The sequence below is a fragment of the Zingiber officinale genome, chromosome 10A (genome assembly GCF_018446385.1).
Source record: "Zingiber officinale cultivar Zhangliang chromosome 10A, Zo_v1.1, whole genome shotgun sequence".
Lineage (NCBI taxonomy): Eukaryota > Viridiplantae > Streptophyta > Magnoliopsida > Zingiberales > Zingiberaceae > Zingiber > Zingiber officinale.
In genome coordinates, this window is record NC_056004.1 from 2,561,952 (window position 1) to 2,568,802 (window position 6,851).

Sequence of the window (6,851 nt, forward strand, 5' to 3'; positions counted from 1 at the left end):
TAATCCGACTACATTGTCATTTTATTGCCTTCTTGGACATCATATTTGACTTTTGACTTGACTTGCTGCAGTGAAATTTACAACTCACGCGGTGCCTCACCACAGCAGCTGCCGTTGGGCAGGAAGGGGGTCTACTATAAAGCAACATAAAGTAGAGAAAAGTTATACCATAACAATCCAGTCAAATTCTATTAGAGCTTTAAAAATTTTAAGAGATAAAATCTTCTGTCCCAAAAATATCATATCCCCATGTTTCATCATCGATCAGATGGTTATGATATGTGATTTAATTCGTTCGATTGGCACTGGGACATAAGGACATGGTATTTTCAGGACAGAAAATCTCATCTCAATTTTTACTAATTCTTAGTCGAGACTTTTGAGAGTGGTACACTGACAATGAGATGACAGTGTTGGCTGCTGTCATTGAAATCAGCAAGAAAGGAGGTCCAAGGAGAAATCAGCATCTTCTCCCGCACTTGGATAATCATAGAAAATGAGAAAGGGTTAGAATGACACTAAGATATCCTAACGTTGCCATTCTAATGCCCGAGTTAAAATCAACAGAAAGGTAGAAGAATAATGTAGACAATAAATAATAAAGTTCTTGAGATCAAGATATCCTTTCTCTCTCCCGCTAACTCTTTTTTATATTCTTGGGTTTTGACCTTCTATTATATTAACGATTAATGATATTTGATGGCTTTTGATCTTCTCCTATATTATGATAATAGTTTGCTGTCTTTAACCTATTAATAATAGGTGTTTCGAGATCAGGGCCGTCTCAAGGTTCCACGAGGTCTAGGCAAAAAAAAAAAAAAATCTTTAATAATATTTTTTAAAAAATTAAAATTTTCTTTATTTTTTTTTATTCAGACTTGGGACTGGCAAATTTATTTTTAAAAATAAACTAGATTTAAAAATTCATGTAATGTAATTTTAATTTGATGATTTTTCAAAGTTTGACCATTATCGACATAAATATATATAAAAAAAATATGATGCAATTGTTAATAATTTAGGTTTGAGTTCATAGTCCATTCCTTTCATAATTTTAAAAAAAATAAAAATAAAATATTACCGAGTAAAATAGGAGAAGGATGTCTTCTTAGAGAACCAATGATGAAAGAGGAAAAAATACATATAACATTAGTGAGAGAATGAGTAGATGTTCAACTAATTATAAAATGAGACGAAAGAAAAGAAATTAGATGTAAGGTCTTATATGGTTATATTATAACTTTAGAATTAGATAATATAATAATTATAATTAATATGTAATTAAATATAGTTGTCATTGGAATTAATTGAAGAGCACAGTGGAAATTAAAATAAAATAAAATCAAGTAAAATCGTTGCATTGGAATCAATATAGAATCTGAAGCAAAATCTAGAGAGTATTGGAACGGAAATCGAAACAAGTCAAATTAAAACAAAATATGCAATTAGAACGGAAATCGAAGTAAGTCAAATTAAAGCAAAATATGCATGCATGCGTACATAATGCAGCTTGAGATTGCACAGTATATCATTTAAATGTAAATATTAGATATTAAATATATTTATTTATTTTTAACTAATAATGGACCTTAATTTTTTGGGGGCCCTAGGCATAGGCCTTAATGGCCTATGCCTTGAGTTGGGCCTGTTCGAGATATCTTAATTATGCATATGCATTTGAGGGCTTGTTGTTATTTTAGTTTAAGATCAGGAGAAAAGGATCTTATAAGTATTGTATAAATAATCGGGAAATCAGGTATAGAGCTTTGGTATTTACCGCTTGGGTGACCCAAGGTTTACACCCTTATCTTGTTCGATCTGACATTTCGCTTGGCTGGTGCCTGAATCAAGTGATAGGGGCGTGATTAAGTTGAATGACTGTCACTTGCTTATATCAAACTTGTTTAGTTTCTAATCTACCGAACCCCTTAACCTACACTAGGTAGTATAGTAGAGGACCGGGTCGTCTCTCACGTGAAACTAATGGCAGGACATTTGTTTTCAGACAGAATCGAATAATGAGAGTTTTGTTTTATGATTTCTACACCTAATGAAATAAATGAAATCCTAACTACTAACAAAGATGAATTTATAGCACAGTGTCACTCTAAGCTATAAGGATCCATTCTATAGAAAAAACATATATAAAGAAATTAACACAAACATGAGACAAATGCAACTAACTCAAACATGCATAAGGAAAGCTACAATAATACAAGAAGTACAATTAAACTAAACACAACCAAGAATAAAATCTTAATTATGCATAAAAGCTAAATCTATACCACATTGTCATCCTATGATACAAGATTAACAATCATATATAAATGGAACTAAACAAAGTACGAAACTAAACAATTAGATATACATCATAAGAAAATAACAAATAGATCAAACATGAAATTAAGCTAACTACTAAACATGAATAATTAAATAGTAAAATAAACTACACTTTCCAAACCACTATTCTGCGATCTAACACCAATCGCCTACCCCGCCATCGCACGGAGACCCAGCTCTGGAATGCCATAACCGGTGGGCGGTAACTCAACCAACTGACCACTGATCTACAGCTCGCAATGCACAAAGTTGATAGCTCAGATGAAATAAGAAACCACAAAAATTGCAGCATCAACAAAAACCAAAATAGAATTTCTCTGTCGGAATCAAAGAACTGAGATGAGGAGTCTTCTGCTTTCGCAACGCCGTCTACAGAAGAACATCCACAACAACACAGTGATGGGTTCAAAAGGGTTTCCGCCGGAGAAGATGAAGACAGCAGGCTGGAATTGAGAAGGTGCTCACTGCTCTGCCGTCCTCTTCCTCTATTGAACTCCTTGCGTTCATAACATCGTCGGCAAGGAAATCTTCAAATGTAGGGATGGAGAGGAAGGAAGAACATCCTAAGAAGAGGGAAGAACAGCCGAATTGCTCCGCTGGAATCTCTCTGCATCCGCGACCACGTTGATAGGGAAACTTTCGGAGGTAAGGACCGGAGAGAAACCCCTCACCGGAAAGAACCACTCCGCAGGGGAAGCCCTAGATTGCGACCGCTGGAGTTGATGTCAAGAATCGGGAGATAAAGGAATTCACCGCCGTCAGAGCAAATCCACTCTGCTGATAGAGAACCCTAGGATGAGGTTGTCACTGCTCGCCGGGAGTTTAGGGCTCGGTCAAGATGAGAAAAGGTGGAAGGGGAGCCGAGGAAGAAAATGCGATAGGGGAAGAAAGAAAAGAAAACCCGAGCCTAATGGTCTGTTTGGGAGGAGGTGAGGGAAGGAGAAGGAAGGGGAAACAAGGAGAAGGAGAACTTTGAACCTCGTTTGGGAAGGAGTGAGAAAGGGGAAGGCAAGGTAAGGAATGGTAAGCTTTAACCTTCGTTACCCATGGAAAGAGTAATTTTCTTACACCCCAAATTGGGGTGTAAGGAAGGGGAAGGGAAATAAAAAAAAAATTATTCCAATTTTATCCTTTTTCTTAATAGTTTAATAAATGTTCCAATTTTTAATTTTGCTATGTCGTCGAAGTTCAATTTCCTCGCCTTCTTCACATCTCGCTTCTGCCAGATTATTAGAGGAAGGGATCCGACACGTTTTCTAACTGAATTGAAGAGAGAAACCATTTTTGTCGTCAAAATTTAAGAGGATATCTATTATTTTTAAATTTTTCCATCAAAATTTAATAAGTTTTTAAAGAATAGAAATTATCGTTATTATCTTTCAAATTTTTTTTAAAGGTTTCTAAAATTATTATTTTCATTATTTTTTATTTAATTATTTGATTATCGGTAATTCATTATTTTGTTATGAATAGTATAAAAAAATAATTTTTATTAAAAAATAGCTAATTTAAATTATAATATAAAAATTAATTTTATTATTAAAAATATCTAATTTATATTTATAAAATAAATATTAATATTATGAAAATTTTATAATTTAAAAAGTAAGGGTATTTTTGTAACTTTATCTATTTAACCTTCATTCTCCTTCTTTTTCTCCCAAACAAAGTAACACATGTTACATTAATGAACCTTCCCTCCCTCCCAAACAAGGAGAAGTTAAATATTTTACTTCCCCTCACTTCCCCTTCCATTAAATTGTTTTTTGTTCCTCTGCGTGAATTAAAGGAAGGGTTTTTCTCTTTAAATCCGAGTCGTCCATGTTTGTGAGGGAGATGGAGGAAGGTCTGATCATTTGATTTAACTGATAAAGAGATAAACAATCCAGATCAAGTTGTCTTTTTACTTAGATCCAATGATTCCTATCATTTCAGATATGGATCAAGGACAAAATACTTAGATCTGAATGACGGAATAAGATAGAACTTGATCTAGATCAACGGTTCACATTGATTCTATTTAATCTTCCCCATTTGACATCTAAATCAAGCCTAATTGAATCCGGCTCGATCCTAATTCATGACTCTTTGGATTTTCTATAAAATCACATTAAAAACATAAGATTAAACTCTACAATTGATAAAAAAAATTTATAATTAAGTTCAAAATAAATTCCTACTCGTAAAATGTGATATTAACATTAAATTTATCAAACGAGAAAGTAGGGCGTTTGGTTTTCTCTTAGGAATCGGAATGGGAATGAGTATCATAGTATTATGGAATGGGAATGAGTATGAGCTTGGGTATCATTCTTAAAAATGATGTTTAGTTAGTTAAATATTTTCAATCGGAATGAACCTAAATTTCCTTTTTTACCCTTATAGGAAAATAAGAGAAAAAAAATTAGATGAGAGAGAAAATTAAATGTGAGAGAAACATATGATGAGAGAGAAAATGTGTTGGGAAAAAATGAAGAGAGAGAAAGTACAATGAGAGAAAATGAGAAGAGAGTGGATGATAGGAGAGATTGAAAAGAGAAAAAGTATGATGAGAGAGAAAGAGTGATGGGAAAAAATGAAAAGAGAGAAAGTATTATGAGAGAAAATGAAAGAGTGGGGAGAGAGAAAGTATGATGAGAGAGAAAGTGGGTTGAGAGAGAAAGAGTGATGAGAAAAAAATAAAGAGAGAGAACTTGTGATGAGAGAAAATGAGAAACTAAGGAGAGAGAAAGTATGCTGAGAGAGAAAGAGTGATGGAAAAAATGAAGAGAGAGAAAGTATTATGAGAGAAAATGAAAAAGTGAGGAGAGAGAAAGTAGGTTGAGAGAGAAAGAGTGATGGAAAAAAATGAAGAGAAAGAAAGTGTAATGAGAGAAAATGAGAGAATGAGGAGAGAGAAAGTGTGCTGAGAGAGAAAGTGTGATTAGAGAAAATAAAGAGAGAGTGTGTAATGAGAGAGAATGAAGAGAAAGAAAGTGTGATGAGATAAAATGAGGAGAGAGAGTATGCTAAGAGAGATTGAGGAGAGAGAAAGTACAATGAGAGAGAAAGTGTGATGAGAGAGAAAGTATGATGAAAAAATAAGGAGAAAGTGTGTAATGGGAGAGAAAGTGTGATGGAAGAGAATGAAGAAAGAGAGAAAAATGAGGAGAGAGTGTGTATGATGGGAGAGAATATAGAGAGAAAATGGTAGAGAATGTGTGATGAGAGAATGAGGAGAGAGAAAGTGTGATAATAAAATAAGGAGAGAGAAAATATTATAAGAGAGAATAAGGAGAGAGTGTGTGAAATTAAAAAAAAATGAACAAATATACTAAGGGTATTTTTGTCTAAAACTTAATTCACATTCCTATTCCATCAAAACTCAGGTTTCATCCATACCCAAGTTTTTGAGTTTCATTTCAAAATTTTGATTCCATTTCTATCAACCAAACACAAAGTTTGGGAATAAATCCATTCCCTCATTCCCAAACCCATAAACCAAACGTCACCTAAAAGTGTCAAATATAAAAGTTAAAATAATAGATAAAAATACTAATTATCAGGACACCTGGACAGGCACTGTCGATCGTGAGTGGCCTTGACTCCTGGCGCTTGGCTCAAGTGATAGGCACCCTAGGCTGGCACGGCCGACCGGAGTATTAGCCATAGACCGTCATGTTCTTTCACGCGTTATAATAATTGTCGGGTCTCTTGATATGTTGGGGAGGTCGGACAAGCACGAATCAATACATCAGCAACTCGAATCCGCTCGGCGCTTGAATATTGATGAAATCTGTGTTGATCGAGTCCTAAATATGTCATATGACCCCTGTATTGACCGAGTTCTGAGTGTGTCAATCGGCTCCTGCGTTGAGTGAATCCTGCCACATGGCTCTTGCCTTCTCCACCGCATCAAGTGTGATATAATGTATTTGGATAGATCATAATAGAAGAAAAGGATGAAAATATAAAGAAATTACATAATATGTTTACATTTTTTAGTATTTTGTTAAAGAAGCCTACGAATAGTAGTAATGTTTTTACTTGATAGCGGAAGAACCAATTGATATTATTTATTAGTTGTTGTTGTTATATCGATGGTATGATTTCAAAATTCGAACGGAAGTTTCGATAAGTCGGCACGAGATGGCGAAACCTCCGGGATCCAGCGGCCTGCGGTGCGATGCCGTGTCGGCGTCGTAAAATGATAAATTTCCTCCAGCTCGGTATAAAATTTTAAAGTATGGACTAGAGCTAGTTTGAAGGCAGTGAGTACGTTGCGGATGTGCGGTGCGGTGCGGTGCGGTGCGTTGGAGAAGTTGCTAGCTAGGACGCAAGAATCTGATTCCCTTCTCACTTTCTTTGTAAATTTTAGAGGATCGATGCCATGGCGAAGTCAGAAAGCACGGAATCAAGCGGCGGGGCGAAGAACTAGAACTAGCCAGTGGCCATGGCCGACGCCTGATGGCTCTCCTCGCAGACAGGGGAAGGGAAGGGAAGGGAGCGGCCGGGGTTGATCAACTAGGGCC